The 21,353-nt window shown below is 34.5% G+C and overlaps 1 pseudogene; it reads left to right on the forward strand.

Annotated features, from left to right (window-relative positions):
• The first annotated feature begins 1,618 nt into the window (after positions 1–1,618).
• LOC137824108 (CBL-interacting serine/threonine-protein kinase 14-like) lies at positions 1,619–3,914 on the forward strand (annotated as a pseudogene).
• The last annotated feature ends 17,439 nt before the right edge of the window (positions 3,915–21,353 follow it).

The raw sequence follows: 21,353 nt of genomic DNA on the forward strand, positions 1-21,353 counted from the left end.
TAAAATAAAAATGAATTATTATTATTATTATTATTAATTGTAGTAAAATAAACAATTATATTTAGCGACCAAAAGAAATTCGGTGGCTAAAAAATAAACGTATTTGGTGGCTGATTCAGTAGTAAAAATAAACAATTATATTTAGCGTCCGAAACAAAATCGGTGGCTAAAACATAAATAAATTTGGTGGCTAATTTGGTGGCAAAAATAAACATTTATATTTAACGACCAAAAGAAAATCGGTGGCTAAAAAGTAAACATATTCAGTGGTTAATTCGGTGGAAGAAAAAACAATAAAATTTAGCGACCGAATTAAAGTCGGTGGCTAAAAAATAAACATATTCGGTCGCTAATTCGGTCGCATATATATTTTTCCCAATTTATTCGAAACAACCACCACTTTAGCAACCAATGGTTTTGTCACTCTCATGTTCGGTCGCTGATTCAGTCGCAAAACTAACTAACATGATTAATAATTCAGTCAGTCGCTATTTCGATCGCAGATTTGACACTACGGGTATTTGGTGGCTATTTCGATTGCAAATTGCGACCACTAATTTTCGGTTACTAAATTGTTATTTCCTTGTTGTGTAGAAATAGGATGAGATAACTTATACTTAATATTTTTTTTATTAGTCGGATCACTTCTCTTCTCTTTATTAACTAATTGTTTCACACGATCTTCTTTTGATCTTGATCATTCATCTCAGTTAAACTCTTTTTTCTTTGTATGCTCTTACTCGGAGGACACCAACAAAAGGTACTCTGACACTCAAGTAAGTATTCAATATGTGGTGCTCGGTGTAATTAATGCGCGATAATAACATACATTCTTATCAAAACTTGTGACTATTTAAATGTTTATTATGGTCCTTTATTATTGGGTTGAATTAATGTTTGGATCATATCGGGTATTTAAACTTTGGATTTCGTCCAATTTTGATCGGTATATAAAAAAATAGGGAAAAAAAAGTGAAGTTGTTTGAATATTGAAGAGGAAGTTCAAAGTGAGTGAAAATGAATTAAAGATTTATAGATAACATGATTAATGTGATTGAAATATAAAAAGAAAATTAATTATATAATTATTTATTTTACCAAAATACCCTTGTCATAAAATTTTGAAAAAATATATAAATAAAGATAAATATTTCTTTTTAAAGGTGTATATAATTATGTATAAATTTGTGTTTGGAGTTTTTAATTAAAGAAAAAATTTCACAATTATTAAACAAGTTGATGAAAATTTAGGACTAGAAGTAAATTTACTATGATACTCTTCAAGAACCTTTTGTCATTCCATTTTTAAGTCACAGGATTACAGCAGAAGTTAATCAATTATGCAGTAGAAAGCAATACAATTTTGAAATAATGCATGTATATGTTATGGGACAAACCTGTAATTGCTCAAATATAGTGTTGACCCTGTTATTTCCTCCCATGAGACTGGGGCACACCTTCTTTTCCGCTTAAATTACTATCCAAATGTGAACAGTAGAATTACTTTCTCCGCTCCCATTTCAGTATTTACAGTACATTATGGTATCCAAACATAGGCTAAAAGGAGAAGATAAAATGTGAAAGTGAGAAAAGTTGAGTTTGACATCATATGCAAAAATCCATCTGAATATCACACCTGAGCCACTCATAATAAAATAAGATATGACAGTATTACAATAACAGGATGAGAAAAGAGGTTGATCCCGCATTATGTTTATTTTTCCTTTAAAATTTGTACAATAATGGGAACGTAGAATAATCCTCGTAGGTGGATCCTTGACGTAGATGCATGCACAGCACACACAAGTGATAGCGTGGTAGGATCGTACCTATACTAATCGCACCTTCTGTATAGTCATCACGCCCTGTCTCGCACTCCCTTCACATCATTAAACCTTGTTTGGCTACACCATAAGCACCAATTTTTTGTCAAACTCACCCATCATTCTTCCTAATAACGCACTTTCTTATCCCCACTTTTTTTATATGCATCATCACGCTCATTATTAGTTATTCCAACACTATTATAAACCATTAAACACATTTATTAAATAAAGTAAACCAACGTAATAAAATTGAGCAATGAAAAATAAGACAGGAAAGTAGTTGTCTTGTTGACGGAAAGTGTGACCATCTTTAAATAGCCATACTCTGTTGCAGGCTCACTACAACACATGAACTCTTCCTCTCTTTTCCTTTTTCTCCAACACACTTCAACTCCACTCATTCCTTTTAGTGGCTCTTGAAGTTCCTTCTTAGATAAGATTTATGCAAAGCCCTTCACAACATCCCACTACCAACCACCATTGCGGCAACCTTAAACCCAAACCTTCCACCGCCACAAATCCGCTTCGCTTTATATTCGCTCAACAACTCCTCACGTTAACTGCAGCGAACTCCTCTCTCAGGTTCACTGAGTTCGTTAGTTGGTTACTCCAACCATGAGAGAGGCGCAGAACGACACCGTGGGGGCCGAACTACCAAACACAAACTACGACGTTCCATCCGGCGTCGTTTTGTTCGGGAAGTACGAGTTGAAGAGGTTACTGGGAGTTGGCGCGTTCGCCAAGGTGTACCACGCCACCAGCGTCGACACGCGCCAGGGCGTGGCGGTTAAGGCCGTCAGCAAAAGCAAGGTCGTAAACGGAGGTTTTGCCGCCAACGTCGAGCGCGAGATCTCTATCATGCGCCGCCTCCACCACTCCAACATCGTTAACCTCTTCGAAGTCCTCGCGACGAAGACGAAAATATACTTCGTCATGGAGTTTGCAGCTGGCGGCGAACTCTTCCACGAGGTGGCCGGAAAGGGGCGCCTGGAGGAGGACGCCGCCAGGTTTTACTTCCGGCAACTCATCTCTGCCTTGAAGCACTGCCACTCGCGTGGCGTGTTCCACCGCGACCTCAAGCTCGATAACCTCCTGCTCGACGAGAACGGAGATTTGAAAGTCTCGGATTTCGGGTTGAGTGCGGTCACCGGTCAGATCCGGTCCGACGGGTTGTTACACACGGTTTGTGGGACCCCTGCCTACGTGGCACCCGAGATTCTCGTGAAGAGAGGCTATGATGGTGCGAAAGTGGATCTGTGGTCTTGCGGCGTCGTGTTGTTTGCGCTTACTGCCGGTTATTTACCCTTCAATGATTGCAACGTCACCGTTCTGTACAGAAAGATTTACCGCGGTCAATTCCGGTTCCCTAGGTGGATGTCTAGTGATCTGAGGTGTCTCTTATCACGCTTGTTGGACACGAATCCCGAAACCAGGATTACCATTCATGAGATCTACCAGAACACCTGGTTCAACGCGGGTGAAAACCGGTACAACCCGGTTCGGGTCAAGAAGACTGAATGCGTATGTGCGGAGAGCCAAACCGGGTTCAGTTCGCTGAACGCGTTTGACCTAATTTCTTTTTCGACCGGGTTGGACATGTCGGCTCTTTTCGAGGATCCGAACGTGTCAGATTCCGTGGAGCGGGTTGTTTGCGCGGCGGAGCCGGAGAATATTATAGGGAGGATGGAAGCAGTGGCGGAGGAGGGGAGGGTGGTGGTGAGGAGGGAGGGGAACCGTGGGGGGCGAAGTTGGAAGGGCAGGATGGTAATTTGATAGGTATCGTAGAGGTTTACCGGTTAACGGAGGAGCTGGTGGTGGTTGAAATGAAGAGGAGTGAGAAGGGAGGGGAATGTGGCGCGCAGTTTTGGAAAGATAAACTGCGCCCTCTGCTTCTTGAATTTGCAGGTGAACGGGAAGTGCCGGTTTCCGGTGACTTCTGTAAAATATAGTTTGGTATCTCTGTTTTTTGTTCTGGGTACCAATCAGAATCCATTGTCTTTATGGATTGGTGATTGCTCAAGGGTTTATGTTTTGCAGAGCTTCTATAATTAAGTACATAATAAAGATGTTTAATAAAATTTTAGAATACTTTAGGACCTTTTATAAGTTTTTTTATAACTGCAAGAAGATTTTACCACTGAATTTATCTGAAGAAAGCTGAATTAATTATACTTGTGTACTTAGTTTGTGTCATGAGTTTTTGAATGATAATAACATAACATTCCTTAATTGAATAAATTGTTGTTTTTAATTCTTTCGAAGGAATAATAAAAAATTAATTGAATTTTTTAATAATTATTTGGGGGAAATAGGATTATTTGTAAGAAAAAAGTTTAGTTTTGCTAAATTATAGACAGTCAGAAATAGGTGAATAAAAAATATATTAAATCCTTGAATTATGTCCCTGGTTTGAGTTGGCAGTCGACATGAATATTATATTGTTTTATTTAATGTTTGTGTCAGTCAAATTCTTTATTATTCTATGATCAGTAGTTAAAATTAATTTTAAATCATTTTAAAAGATTTCAATAATAAAAAATGTTAATGAGATATTCTCCAACATTTTTTTAAAATATATTATTTATTGTTGAAATCACAAAATCTCATAAATGTTTTACTTTTATTGTTAAATATTTTATCATATCATCTCTGATACTCGAGCTTGAGTATAAGAAATAAGAACCTAAACTGTTTACGAGAGACATGTCAACCCTTTTCACCATATCTTTCTAGTACTCAATGTTTTAAGTTTTTAAAAGATTTATATTTTTTTTACCTGTAGTATCTATGAATACCCATCTATATTTCTCAAAAGTAATTTTTGTAAAATAACTATTATAATTTATTTTTTTAACTATTCTACTAAATTTTCTTCCAATAAAAGTTTACAATGCCCCATAAATTTTGTTAATTATCTTAATATATTGACATGTAAGAAAAAATAATTAGGATAAGATCTTCTAAATTAGGTATAATCAATATAGAGAATTGAAATTCGTGTAGTCCTTTATATTTGTAAGTAACTCTATCCCCTTCTTCATAAATGGAAGGATATGGGTTCATCAAAGTGGTTACAGAGATAAAAGATTATGTTCAAAATTAATAGTTACATACTTTGTGGCCTGATCAACATATCCTTGTATTAAAAAAAAATTTAATTTTAATTTTAGTTAGTTATTAGAAAAAATAAATAAATAAAAAATATTTAAAGATGTTTCAATCCTATTACATCAAACAAGTTAATGAATTCATTATACATAATCTTAAAAATAAAATTAACATTTAATAAAAAATGGTGTGCCTACCACCTTAACACCTAACAATATAAAAAAAAAAATAGAGCTCCAAAAACTATAGTTAGTAGGTTAAGTTTTGAATGATCGAAGTCAATAAACTTTTAAAAGATATACAGTTCTTTAGCCTCAAATATTGTAACAAGCAGAAGCTTCATTGTCGTTAATATCATAATGACACAATAATAAAAATAAACACATACTTAATTGCCTCTAATGTTATGAAGGAGGACCACTTCTAAGTCCTAATGTATTTTATTATTAAATATACATTTATGTTGCATTAAATGTTCAATATTGGCGAGTATGATACTTCATTAAATTTATTCACACAACAAATTATTGTCTAATATAATAAATATTGAATAGATTAATTTTAATAAAACTAACTATGATTTACTTTCGAGTGACTTGTCTTTAAAGTAAGTAATCATGCAATTTTCTCTAGCTAATTAACATATATTCCTAATAGTCATATTTGATTAATTAATACCTTAATTTCATTTCCTTATTAATGTGAAGCAATTCTCCATGTAGTGTACATGAATCTCTAAATACTCTAAGCCCTATAAACAGTAATGTTGTGATGAGGGTAAGTTGGAGTGTAAGGAGTATTGTAGGTTGCACATAAGGTGTTTGTGAAATGGTACTGGTCCCCAGTTAACATGATCGAGGTTAGGTAATGGTGCACGTTAAACAGAGAAATTAAAACGAAGATGAGAGATTGGATAAGCTTTACATTGATGAGAGTGAAGACAAACGTAATGCTTTCCATCTTCAGACATCAATCATTCTTATTCACAAACATGGTTGCATGGTTGGCGTAAAGAAAAGGGTCCACTCCCACCATATTTCACGTCTCTACCAGTTTTCACCTCTCATTAATCATCATAGCTTTCACATTAATTATTTGAAGTACTTGAGTCGTCTTCATAACCACACCTTCTTTCATGGAGTGGAAAATAAAATTATACCAAGACCCTTGCAGGAAACAACCCAAGGAAATTCTTCATCCAATACACTATTAGATCTTTTAATATATAAATGGTAGTAGATACTCCAATCCTACTTAGATAACATGTCATATGAGAAAACACCTACACTTACTATATTTAGTGTTACTCCGTATAGCTTTTTTCCGTAATGACAATAGTATATTAGTGCGAATAATACAATTTCTCCAAATTACAAATTATTTATTATAACACTCAAACTAACATATAAATTGTTATATATTTATTTCGTCAAATTGTCTTTCTTTATGTTTTATGTTATTGTATCCCTTCTTGTCTTTCTTTTCACTTTCATCATTTGTATAGTCAATTCCAACCTCGTGCTAGTCCGATTAGTTATTTTTCACATGCACACATTAAATCAGATACCCTTCCTAACTGTTGGAGATCCTAGCGAGTATTTGTTGGGTCTATCGTGTCACTCGATATCGGGTCTTTATTGGATCACCCATAATATGTTGTCTCACGCACGTGCTATCACTCTTGGCGTGAGGGGTCGTGTTGGAGATCTCACATCGAACTAGAGATGAAAATATTTCATTGTATATAAGTGGGTGCAAACCTCACCTAATAAGCCGGTTTTATGAGGTTGAGTTAGGCTTAAAGTTCACTTTATAATACTAACCATATTACCATGTACCATACTCAAACAAAACAAAGCAAAATCATCACAAATCTATCTTTCTGTATTGTCCTAAGCAAATGATTTAAAAAACCACCTTATTTCTTCTTAATAATTTTTAAACAGCTTAGTGGATCCAAATACTAACTAGAATACTTAAATGATAATCCCTTTTTATTTCTGGTAATCCAAGACCATGACATATATATTGATAATATTTATAAATTTTATAAGAGTTTAATAATCGTATACTCATGGTAAATCTTCTTTAAAGTAATTATTATGAAAATTAATAAACTTATTATAGATAGCGATATTTTAACTAGAGGGTAGTATAAAATTATTTTATACGGTTAGTGCATGGTTTTGCTTTTTCAAAATATTAAATTAGTGCTCCAAAAATTATTACCAGAACTTTCATATAATTTAGGAAAGAATTTTTCATATTCATGATCTTAAAAATTACGATAACAATGGTGTGAAGTTATTCCCCCTAAGCCCCTACCCTCACGTCATTGTTTTTACTACATTCGTCTACCTAAGTTCTGTCTAAATTTGTCGAACGACTTAATCACCATTAATAAAAAAAAAAGTTGTCATTAATAACAAAATGTGTTAAAGTGGCACATTTTTTTGACTAAGCAATTATTACATGCAGTGAATACTCATTCATAACATAACAGAATAATTATATTTCTTTTTAGGATATATTTTGAACTACACAAACCTTTTTTTTAGCAGTAATGGGGAAATACATGAAATTTACTAAGATTATTTTCTCCATTCTATGATTCCAAGTGTCGCATGTAATTAATAACAAATATTTTATCATTTCATTTAAAATTTAAAATATGAAACATTATTTTAAATATTTTACTATTATATTTAATATTTATGCAAAAATTATTTATCCTCTGTTAATCAGTAAAATCAGAATTAAATAATAAAGTTGTAAACAGTATTGGAAAACTCATAAATAATATATTAATATTTTTAAATACGATTTATAAATAAGTAACAATAATATGTAATTTATACATTTATAAAGAGTAAACAATATTTTAGGTCACGAAAGTTAATTGTCAGTCATTTAACTAATTGAAAGATTAAAACTCAAAAAGATTTTGTAAAAGCTAATTTATTTATCTCATTAATCCTGTCATTACAGAACATCTTACATGATACGCTTTTTGTCATGTAGTAGATGTTAATTCATTAAAATTTACCTGCTATTACTATTTATGAATAAAGAATCGCAATTTGCATTCTCTTTGAAACAGATTTTGTAGAAATGAATGATTAGATTTAGATTAGACGTAGTGTAATCCCGAATGCAAATAATGATGTTGACAGCACTTATTGTTTAAGCGTGAATCCAAAGATGTGATGATCAGAAAGGAAACATTAACAATGGCATCCTGCAATTTCAGCCGTAATTATAAGCAGTCATATCAGTGCCTCACTGTTTAGAGTTGCATGCCTTTTTTGTATGAATCCAGCCAAAGATGTTAGGAAGGTTACACTTTTCCAGTTTGGATCCATTCCTCATTTGCCAATTCAGATTATAATGACAGATTTCTATGGAGGCTGTGCTGCAAACCATGGATCTTCCATCTGATGCTGTCAATGTCATATGTTACAAACATTTTACCTAGGTTCATTTTTTTAAGACATAAAATAGTTAACATACAGCTTTTTTATTATATTTCTGGAATATATTATTTCTATGTCTCAGTTATGGGACAACTTTGCTAAGAAAACAAAGCGTAGAAAATGAAAACTACTACAATATAAGTCACGTCTCAGTTATGGTAAGTTAATTTCTTCGAGTTATGATACGTTAATGTGTGTGAAGTATTGTAATATCTATAAAAATTTTAATAAGAAATTTGTGTTGAAATTATTTGTATAAGGATTAAAATATTTTTGAATTATTTTTATTTTATTTTATTTTATTTATTAAAAAAATATTGAGTTTAAATTTTTATATGAAATTTATATCTTTAATTCAGCTCTTTCTCTCTTTCACCAAATCTTTAACTTTATTTTATTATCGATTCTTCTTCTACTAAATAGGGCGTAAATATTTGATTAGAAAACTTATCTAACACTTACATATGAGAAGAACCATGAACAAACTAAAATCAGTTTATTAGAGAACATTTGCAATTGGATATGATAAAGGAGATGAAGTCTGCATATTTTTTTGTCTTGTATCGGTTAATATTGTGTTGTTGTCAATTGTTCTTTTTGAGAGTCATAAATAAGAACGCAATGTGTAATGTGTTTGATATTTAAATATTTTAATGGTATTTTGTTGTATCGAAGTAGTTTTGTCTCAGTTTTTCTTATAAATACGATTGCAACATCTTTCAAATATTTTTATTAATTTATTTATTTTTTTGGATAAAAAAAACATTTGCAATTAGAGATGGAAAGACATAATCCGAAAATTTATACTTCAAACAAACATATTAAAATTGGGTTGGAATTGAATTACTCATGTTCAAGAAATATGGCCTTTTATTTTAATGTCAACATTATTTTTCTAAATGTTAGCAAATTTTAATTTTTTATTTTAGTTATGTATAACATGTGCATGTCTTTTTTCAAGAGTAAAAAATTAATTAAATTGAAAGAAACAGTACACCAATTCTTATACAAAATATTCCATCTAAATTTAAAGATTTCAAAAAGGTAATCTTAATTCCTTATTCCCTACTTCATTTTCTTCATAACAATTACAAAGAAACATCAAGCGAAACCCAAATACACAGAAGTTGAAAATCTTCGAAATAAAAATGTACTATGTATGTAAACCCATAAAACTATTCATTATTGGCAGCCAAAGAATTCCACTTTGACCGTGTGCACCTTTGCTTCACTACAGACCTCCAATGCTCCAAAAACCCCAGAAACAGTTCTGAGCCGTGCTTGACCCCATCATTGTCTTATAAATTTGCTGTCAAAAGAGAAAATGACTTGATTTATTTATTGCTACAATGACTTATTTATTGGAGACAATATTTTTTATTTTGAATAAAAAATATAACTTTTTATTTTTATTTTCCTTTTCTAATATTACTATAAAATCATTAAATAGAAATCAATTTTAGAGAAAAAGAAAATAGTTGCATTGTTCTTATAAGGCCCAGAAACAAACTACTTCTTCTCTTATGTACCTGTCGGCTTTTCGATATTCTATCTCGAGTTTGAGCTTTTGACTTTACTATTCACTGATTTGGGCTTCGGCTTAGATATAAGTCATGGACTCTCACTCGCTGGGCTAGATCAACTGAAACTCTCGGTCTATGGTCTCGGTATCCGCTCTCGGTAGGTGAGTGTACCTGAAAGGGGCTCCGATGATAAAGTCAGAATTGATTTTAGTTAATTATCAAATAAAATTCACTCTACTTCCCTATTTGGTTGATTACCTATTTATAGTACTTTCTTATTGGACCTTACACCCAATTGGACTTTTACTCTTTGTACATAATATTTATTAAACATACTCCCTCTGTTTGGGCCTATTTAATGGGTTTTGCTACAATATTTTACTATTTAATTAATTATTTATTTATGTTTAATTTTGAGTCTTATTGTCGGTCTTTCCACCTTTCGACCATTCGGTCTAGGCCTTTCAAAATTTCGGCCATTCAGCCTAGAAAATACACTAGCCCCCTAGACATAAGGAATTAAAAAGACGATATGCCTTTTAGAGAAGACGAAATGTCGCTTTAAATGTTTATCATATTTTTGGAAATGATTTTGATTTTGATATTTATGAGATTTTGTATATTAAATGCACTTTTGTTTGAAAAGATTGTATCATTTCGCGTGTGTCACATTTATTGTATCGTTGAGGTGAAAGCTTATCAATCCTTGATCATTGGATGCATTCAAATTCGACGATCGTAATGTTGTGACGTTTCATTTGAAAGGGGTTTAGAAACACTATAAATATTTGATCTCAAATGGTTTATTGATTTGTAAAATACCTAAAACTAGATTACTAGAGAGGATGTGAAACCAAATATGAGAAAACATAACCTAAAACTTATACTTCAAAACATTGCATTGGGTGTTGAATTACCATGTTTATGACATGTTGACTTTTTATCTCATTTGTTGGAACTCTTCAATATATACTCATTACATGTCCATGAGCTCTCTTTTGTTGTAAATAAAGTTTGTTAGTTCATGCATAACTCGCAAGACCATCACTAGAAGGCGGTGAAACGAATACTTCGCTACCTTGCCAGCACAACTTCGAATTGTTTACTCATTAAACATTGCTGTTCATCAAATAATCTAGCTTTTAGTGATGCCGATTAGGGAAGTGATGTGGATGATCGTAAATCAATCATCGGATACTGTGTTTATTTAGATTCCAATCTTGTTGCTTGATCTTCACATAAACAACATGTTGTAGTAGTATTGTAGCGGAATATAGAAGCATTATCATTGTACTCACTGAGGTAATTTGGCTTCAGTCTCTGTTACATGAACTTCACATATCCACTTCACAACCTCAACTCTTTTCAAACAACTTAAATGTAGTTTTACTTAGCGCAAATCTTGTCATGCATTCGCGAACTAAATATTTTGAGCTTGATCTTCACTTTGTCAAAAATCATGTTCAACAAAAGCATGTTAGCCTCGTGCATCTCCCAACTCGATTTCGAGTCACAAACATTTGACGAAACCCACTTTTGAAATTTCTTTCATTGCCTTTAGAGCTAAACTTATGGTTGTAACTTCACCAACGTAAGTTTAAAGGAGATGTAGACTCTTAGTAGTTAGTTTATCTATCTTTGAATTGCTTAGGTGTGAGTGCTTTATACACACTATTTTTCTCTATATCACAACGAACTTTCAAAATACAATACAATATTTTCTATTTGTTCATTCACACACTCCCACAACTTAGAATTAACCAGTTATATATGTGAACCCAATAAGGAATATATATTGAGGGAGTGGATAAGGGCAATATATGGGTCTGTGATTGAGAATCTCTGTGCAGCACCATTTCTCATCCAAGAATCAAATATTCATTCATCGAAGCCACTGTGTGATGAACAGAGTAAGTAAGCAGCAAATAAAGTCATGATCTCTACATGTAATGATTCCACTTCTCAACGTAATGTCACTCTCATGTATATATATATATATATATTATATATCCAATAATAAGACTCTCCTTGTTAATCATACTCCACAAACAAGGAACGTGAACCGAAGCAACATACCTCCTCACAGGTCACACCCTAAATTAATTTCAGTTCCCAGACTTCTGCACTCCTCTCTTTACCACAATTCACTTCTGTCCATCGGGACCCCTCATAATGACCCATTTCATAGACCCATCCTTTCCTTTTTCTTTCAAATTATTCATGGCCAAGATTGCTCACATTATGAACTTTTTATTATGTATAAAATATGAATATATTCAATCTAAATTCTTTATTTAATATAGGATATAAACATCGCCTGTTACTGTACAAGTCTTTTTAAATAATAAATATCGATTAGTCTATTTTGATAGGGATTAAACATCGCCTGTTATTGTAGAAGTTTTTTTAAATAATAAATATCTATTATGAAGGGTTAAAAATAGGGTTTTTTTTTTTATCTCTTGTCTACATTTAAGTTATATATTTTTTTACTTTAGTCATTTATAGTTTCTATACTAGATAAGTTAGTCTTTTCATTAGTATTTCACACAAACGTATCAATTTTAGCTAACATGTCTTACAGTTTGTCACCCGTTACCAAATTAATATAAAAACTAATGAAAGGATTAACTTTAGTATATACCCAAAATTTTAAGAAATAAAAAACGTAAGTTTTTAAACCTAACTAGTGAGCAAATTAAAACCTTAAATAATAGATAAGAGACTTCTCCTTAAATAAATGGGGTTTAGATAGTACCTGGATCTGGAACTGACAGTAACAATTGTCATTGATGTCTTGGTCGCTTCTCCTTACTCTTTTTGTACTCGTGCTCTGATGTTTGGTCACTCCTGATTACTCTTCTCGTACTCTCTCTGGTACTCGATCACTCATCCTTATTCTTTTCATACTTGTTCTTTGGTACTTGGTCGCTCCTCCTTGGTGCTCGGTTGGGAGTTATCCTGCAAAAAGTTTTCCGACAATAGAAAGTTTATTTATAGTGTTTGGTAATGGACCATTTGATTCATGGGTTGTATTTGATGCATATCTTCAATAAAACAATGTTAGCGGATTTCTCGGGGTGTCACCCAGATTAGGCGGGGAGTGACCCGAACTTGTATGGAGGTTATACCCTGATTTATAGGATGTTTCCTTACTTGTCATTTATTTTTCAAATTATGGATGCCAAGTGACGTGGCTCATTCGGCCCGTAATGTGGTTGATCTCCCGATCAGTCGGTCAATGATGTCAAGTGATGTGGCTCATTTGGCCCGTAATGTGGTTAATCACTCAATCGATCTATTAATAATGTCGAGTGACATAGTTCATTCAGTCTCAATCAGTACCAGATTTAAATTCTATTTTAGTTTATATAAGAAGATAATATTGTATCATTTCTTTATTAGTTTTTGTTGAAGAGTTAATACTAGATTCACTTGTATAGTTGAAGGTTGGGTATGTTTCCCTGGCCAATCGAGTGATTAGTTTGCATAGAAAAGTCACTTTACTTTCTTCAATTATATAACCCTTGACAGCAAATTGTGTAGTCTCCCTTTGATCATATACATGAAGAGCCTATTCTTATATAACACAATTATTACAAGAAAAAAAATTGGGGATTTTCACTCTCATGGGACTTTTTTTCCGTTTTTATTAAAATGGGGTCGTTTTTAAAAAAATTACAAATTTGAGCAAGTCGTGTCAACTTAACACAATTTCATATGTAGAATTCGTGTCAAGTTGGCACGACTTCTGCCACGTCAACCCCTGAAGTCGTGCCAACTTGGCACGACTTTGTCCACGTCATATATATACATATATATATATATATATTTTCTTTTTATTTTTTTTTTTATTTTATTTTTTTAATTTTCTTATTTATATATTGAGTAGTAAGTTATGTAATGTTTAAAATTAATTTGATACATAATTTTCTAAGAGTGTTAGTTTTAAGCAATAAAAAAATGAATAATTGTTTATGGATCATGTTTAATGGTAATGTAATATATTAATTTGGTTATTAGATTAATAAAAAATATGAAAAACAAAAAAAATGTTCATATTGCAGAACCGAAGGTCACAATAGAAGCAATTGTCCGCACAAACAAGCTTGATAATAAAATTCAATTTCAAGTTTGATTATTAATTTCCTCATTTTCTTTACATAAGTATTTATTCCTTCATAAAAAATTTATTTATCAAATTAATTTCAAACATTACATAACTTATAATTATAATTATAATTAAATAATTATAATATATATATATATATATTTAAAAACAAGATTTTTTTTTTTAAAAATGATGTGGACAAAGTCGTGTCAACTTGACACAACTTCAGGTTGACGTGGCAGAAGTCGTGCCAAGTTGGCACGAGTTCAGGCTGACGTGGCAAACTCGTGCCAACTTGACACGACTTTTACATATGAAGTCGTGCCAAGTTGGCACGACTTGCCCCAAATTTGTAATTTTTTTGACAGCGACCCCATTTTGGTAAAAACAAAAAAAAAAGGTCCCATGATAATCAAAAAACCAAAAAATTGATTACCAAATTTAAATTAGATTCCTTGTCAAGCGTGCCAAATTTGATGGTTGTCTTTGCGTTGTCAAATTGAAAGAAAGGATTACAGTGTAGACTTGTCTAATGCTAGAGAGATGATAATATAATTATGGTAAGATGACCCCAAGTCATCTCCCAACGAATTCAATAGTGAAATCAGTAAATCAGTGTTTAGAATCTATTTGCAAGCGAGAAAAATTAGAAATAACAATAAAGATAAAAAAAGGTTGAGATTGTTTAACATAAAATATAAAAGAGATTAAAACAATAAATAAAAACCGATTGATCCCCAAGTTCTTCCACCATTGAATTCTTCACAGGTACTTAGTCATTTCTCATTCATCAAACATAGCTAAACCAGATTGAACATGCGTTAATCTAATTCAACTTGAAACTCACCAATAAAGCATGCATCTACTGTTTTAATAAGTACCCACTTTGTTCCATGTGTATACTCCAAGAGAATGATTATCTCTTCTCTCTTGAATCATGCGTCCAAGAAATTAATTAGAACAATGTGAATTAACTAAGAAACCAAATTTTAAGATAAGAAAGACTTTCAATCATGCGTTGAGTACAACCTCTCACAAAAACCAGTTTTCTAGGATATTAGAAGATAAAAGCAATTGCTGTAGAGAATTGAAAAAACAAAACTTTTATTGATTAAAACCTCATAACTAAATAAGAAATTATAAAAGAATCAACAAGACTTTACTCCTTCTGATTAGAAAACTCTTTTCTCACTACCAACGTAACCTTTGTCTGTCCTGGTAATAATCTGGCTAGTTGAACTACAAGGAAAATTGATATGCCTAAGACATATATAATTGTTGTAAAAGCTAATAGGTACCTCTTGAAATATGTAGGTGTATGTTTGACACTTAAATTGGGAAACATAAAACTTCATCATATCTATGAAAAAACTATGTTTCTAGTTAATTTCACATTGGATGGTTAATATCTAGAACAATAGATTAGTTGTATAATGAGATTAATTTTGAAATGGAGTGGATAAAATGCCTGAAATTAAATTAATAGGAATTTATGGAACATGCCTCTTTTACATCTGAATAAGGAAATTGCATCAACTTTAATTTACCTTTACCTCCTAGTGTATTGTTGCAAGGGCATGTGCAATTAACAATGCTCCAAATTTTCAGTTTTCTTTTTACAAGTCGAGGTATTAATTTAAACTATATTTATTACAAAAAGTATTTTTTTTTAATTGTTATGCGACCATTGACTATAGTTGGTGGGTTACCTATATATTCAAGTTGGTGGGTATTACCTACGAATTAGAATTAGTGGGTAATACTTAATGTACTGGGCCGAGATATCGGACCGAAAGCAAGGTGTACTAAGCCGACCGAAAGCAAGGTGTACTAAGCCGAGAGCTCAACCCGAAAGTAAACTAAATAACGAAAGAAATAAAATAGAATGGAAATTATTATTAAGCAAAAGCCCATGAAACTGGGCCCAAATATGTAGGTATGTGTAGTAAATGTTTAATACAAAAAGAAAAGGCCCAAATAACTTCTGGGCCCAATAAAAGAGTAGTATAAATAGAGGGTCATCCTGAGAGATAAGGAAGGTTGAATTCATTTTAATATCTTGAAAAAATGAATCTAACTTTGGCATCGGAGCACCTTTCAGGTACGCACACCCATCTGTGAGAGGAAGCCGAGACCAAAAACCGAAAGATCAAATGGAGTAAATTAAAACTGACCGGGAAGTGTCCGTCAAGCAATTCAATAAAACGTGAAAGGTTTTCGAACCAAATACAAACCAAGAACAAGTAAGCCGAAAGATCACACCAAGAAGGGAGTCCGGAAGCGAAGGCCGAGAGGTCAACGGGTGGAAGACGAAGATAGTTTGTTTCTAGGTCCTTGTAAGAACATTTTGGCGCCCACCGTGGGGCCGAGAAACAAAATGAGCGAAAGAGGAGAACATTCTAGAGGACAAGAAGATTGTCAGAACGCCACGACTATGGCCATGTTAATGCAATTGCAAGAGGAATTTGAGACACTGAAGAAGAGTAATGAAGAGGAGTTGAGCATGTTGAGAGCTGAGAATGCTTACATGAGACAAAGATTGAATGGAGAAACAGCGTTAAATACTTCCCCGAGAAACTTTGTTAATGAAAGAGAGAACAAGGAAGAGAGTTTCGGGGTTACACAAAGGAAGATACCTGAGACTTCCAGTGTCGCTGTGGAAACGCCAGTCAGAAGACACCCGTTTTCTGAGACTATAATAGAGACCCCATTACCTGACAATTGGAAGAGTCTAACAATAGAGAAGTATGATGGGAGCACAGATCCAGATGAACATGTTGCAATATACACAACTCAAATAAGTCTGTACACGTGGAACGACGCCATTCTATGTAGGGTTTTCCCAACTACCTTGAAAGGAGCGGCTCTGAGCTGGTTTACTCGGCTACCACCCTTATCTGTTGATTGTTTTGACACTTTGATAGAAAAGTTTGGAGCTCAATTCGCTACAAGTAGACCACATCACTTAACATCTATAGCTCTCGTAAACATAAGACAAGAACAGAATGAGTCACTGCGAGCTTTTATGGAACGCTTTGGAAGGATGGCTTTAAGTATTAGAAACCTCAGTCCGGAAGTTTCTATGCATCATATGATAACTGCCTTGAGACCGGGACCATTTGCCGATAGCTTATGCAAAAAACCAACCGTAAGCCTTGATGAACTAAGACGGCGCGCAGCAAAGTTCATGCAGATGGAGGAGTTAAGGGACTTTAGGAATCAGGCAAGGATGGACGTGAAGAACGAGAAGAAAACAAATGAAAGAGAGGCAGGATATCAAAGCAGACGTTTCAGAGAGGAACCCTGTGGCCGAAAGTTTCAACAATACACACCATTGAGCACAACTCGGACCCGAATACTTCAAGAGACGATGGCAACTGAAGTAATACCGCCACCAAGGAAAGCACGAACCCCAGATCGAGCTGACCATAGCAAACGTTGCCAGTACCATAAAAATCATGCCCATCACACTGAAGAATGCATAGCGCTGAAAGACCGAATTGAAGAGTTGATTCAGACAGGGCAATTAAAACGCTTTGTTAAAGTCGGAAGAATGAAGGCTAGTCAAAGTCCAGAACAAGATGTCAGGAGTAGAGGAGAAAAACCTGGAAGAACGACTGATATACAAAACGATCGAAAGGAGAGAAGAGGAGGAAGAGACGAAAAAAGAGATCTAAGAAGTGGAGGAAGCCACTTCCATTCTCAAGAGAGGAGGAGCCGACAACGCAGTTTGGGAAGGCCAGTCAGGGGGTTCATTAATACCATCTCTGGAGGTTTTCCGGAAAAGGAAACATATAATACGATAGGAAAGAAATATTTGAGAGGTGCCATGACCGTGAATTATGTTTTCAAAAGAAGAAGTTTGCCACCTATGTTATTTACTGATGAAGATTTCCAAGATATTGATCCTGATCAACGAGACCCAATGGTGATAACAATTGAAGTTGCCAGGTACGCGGTAATGAAAACTCTAGTAGATCAAGGGAGCTCAGTCGATATTCTGTTCTGGGAAACCTTCAAAAAATTACATTTGAAAGAACAAGACATGGTTCTTTTGAAGGAGCAAATAATTGGGTTTTCAGGTGAAAAGGTTGACACCAAAGGATATATTGATTTGCCGACAACCTTTGGTAGAGGAAATGCAACGAAAACAATTACAATCAGATACCTGGTGGTAGATACTCGTACTTCCTATAATGCCTTGTTAGGAAGATCTTCGTTGAATAAGTTGGGAGCTATAGTGTCGACGCCACATTTGGCAATGAAATTTCCAACCGAACGGGGAGACATAGCAACCATATATGTCGATCAAAAAGCAGCCAAAGAGTGTTATGCGACCGGATTGAAGATGGTCCAAGAGCCGAGAGTGGCGACCGGAAGTATGGAAGCAAGAAACATGGTCACAATGCTGGACTTGGATCCCAGAATGAATGATGATGAAAGGATAGAGCCAAGAGAAGAAATTACATCGGTTCAATTAGGCGAAGATGAAACGCAATGTACATATGTTGGGGGTAGTATGCCCGAAGAAATGATTGATGACTTAGTGGCAGTAATAAGAATGAACAAAGATTTGTTCGCCTGGAAGGCATCAGACATACCGGGAATTGATCATAACATCATTTCTCACAAATTATCTGTTTGCCGAGAAGCAAGACCGATAGCTCAAAAACGAAGGAAGTTGGGAGAGGAAAAACGAAAAGCTGCTCTTGAAGAAACTGAAAAATTGTTACAGGCGGGTTTCATTAAAGAAATCCAATATATGACTTGGTTAGCAAATGTAGTTCTCGTCAAGAAGGCAAACGGAAAGTGGCGAATGTGTACTGATTATACAGATTTGAACAAGGCATGTCCGAAAGATTCCTATCCTTTGCCGAGTATTGACAGGTTGGTTGATGGGGCATCTGGTCAAGCCATGATGAGTTTCTTGGATGCTTATTCCGGTTACAATCAAATACAAATGTATAAACCTGACATCCCGAAGACTGCATTCACTACCGATATGGCAAACTATTGCTATCAGGTCATGCCCTTCGGTTTGAAAAATGTCGGAGCAACATATCAAAGATTGATGGATATGGTGTTTAAAAAACAAATTGGAAAGAATATGGAAGTGTATGTGGACGATATGATTGTCAAGTCTCATGCGGTAGATAACCATGTGAAAGATCTTGAAGAAATATTTGCACAGATAAGGAAGTATAACTTGCGATTGAATCCAGAAAAATGCGTTTTTGGAGTCAAAGGTGGGAAGTTTCTCGGCTTCATGTTGACTAACAGAGGAATTGAGGCAAACCCAGATAAATGTGAAGCGATAATGAATATGAGGAATCCGATAAATTTGAAAGAAGTTCAGAGGTTAATAGGAAGGTTAAATGCATTGGCAAGGTTTTTGCCAATACTGGCCGAGAAGTCCAAACCGATAGTGAAGTTGTTGAGGAAGGCCGAAACGTTCACGTGGAATGAACAATGCGAGCAAGCTTTTGCAACGATCAAAGAGACGATAGCTAAACCTCCCGTCCTGGTCAAACCTATGTCAACTCTGCCTATCATTGTCTACCTTGCCACTTCTCACGAAGCCATAGGAGGAGCCTTGATACAAGAAAATCCAGAACAAAAGCCTATATACTTCGTGAGCAGAGTTCTCCAAAGCGCCGAAACTAGATACCAACGGGTTGAAAAAATTGCTTTAACACTTTTATACACAGCAAGGCGACTTCGGCCATACTTTCAGAATCATCAGGTTATTGTCAGAACCGATTGCCCGATAGCCAAAGTATTAAGAAAACCTGAACTTGCGGGAAGAATGGTAGCATGGTCAGTAGAGTTGTCAGAATTTGGAATCAAATATGAGCCGCGAGGAGCAATCAAAGCACAAGCATTAGCAGACTTTATTATCCAAATGCCGACAATGGAAGCCGATCATGAAGCGTGGATTGTATTTGTTGACGGATCATCCAGCAAGAAAGGGAGTGGGGCAGGAATCGTGCTAGAAGGACCAGGGAACTTTCATTTGGAAATGGCTCTGAAATTTGAATTCAAAACTTCAAATAACCAAGCCGAGTATGAGGCTTTAATTGCAGGATTGGTTTTAGCCAAAGACATGGGTGCACAAAATGTTATATGCCGGAGTGATTCTCAATTAATGGTGGGACATATGAAAGGTGAATACCAGATAAGAGATCCTTTGTTATTAAGGTATTATCACAAAGTCTTAAGCATTATGGAAAACTTTATCACAGCCGAGATCATACATATTCCGAGAGAACAAAACACAAAAGCAGATTCTCTATCCAAGTTGGCAAGTCAACGAAGACAACCTCAGCACAACTCCATTTTACAACAAACCTTGCACAATCCGACAGTTGGAGTGGAAGAATGTTTGATTGTTACCACAGAGAAAGATGATTGGATTCGATCATACAAAGAAGTGATTAACAATCAAGAACAAGGAATTGAAATTGATGTTAGAATGGCTAGAAAAGTCGCTAATTTTATCCTCATAGGGGATGAACTGTACAAGAGAGGGTTTTCAACTCCTTTGTTAAAGTGTCTTTCTCATGAGCAAGCTGAACATGTAATCCGAGAACTTCATGAAGGACTATGTGGATTGCACTGTGGTGCGCGAACAATGGCAACACGAATCTGTCGTGCCGGATATTATTGGCCGACAATACGTGAAGATTGCAATCAATACGTTAAAACCTGTAAGAAGTGTCAGGAATTTGGAAGCCTCAACCATATACCATCACAAGAGTTGCAAAGCATTGCTTCTCCTTGGCCATTCGCTAAATGGGGAATGGATATCCTCGGCCCATTCCCTTTAGGCCGAGGACAAACAAAATTCATGATTGTTGCGGTTGATTATTTCACAAAATGGATAGAAGCTGAAGCATTGACAAAAATAACAGCTCAACAAGTTCAAACATTTGTGTGGAAGAATATAATTTGTAGATTCGGTATTCCACATTCTATTATAACTGACAATGGCCGACAGTTCACTGATAAAAAGCTTCTGGAATTCTATGCGGATTTGGGAATCAAGTCTACAACTACCTCAGTTGAACATCCGCAAACCAATGGGCAAGCAGAATCAGCTAACAAAGTCATTCTCAGTCAACTAAAGAGAAGATTGGGAAGTGCGAAAGGGTTGTGGGCCGAGAAGTTACCTGAAATATTGTGGGCATATAGATGCACACCGCAGACATCAACTGGAGAAACACCATTTAATCTCACATATGGAACAGATGCTATGTTGCCCATAGAGGTCACTGAACCAACATTACGAAGCCAAATAGAAGATTGGAGTGTT

Source organism: Phaseolus vulgaris, chromosome 8 (genome assembly GCF_000499845.2).
Source record: "Phaseolus vulgaris cultivar G19833 chromosome 8, P. vulgaris v2.0, whole genome shotgun sequence".
Taxonomy (NCBI): domain Eukaryota; kingdom Viridiplantae; phylum Streptophyta; class Magnoliopsida; order Fabales; family Fabaceae; genus Phaseolus; species Phaseolus vulgaris.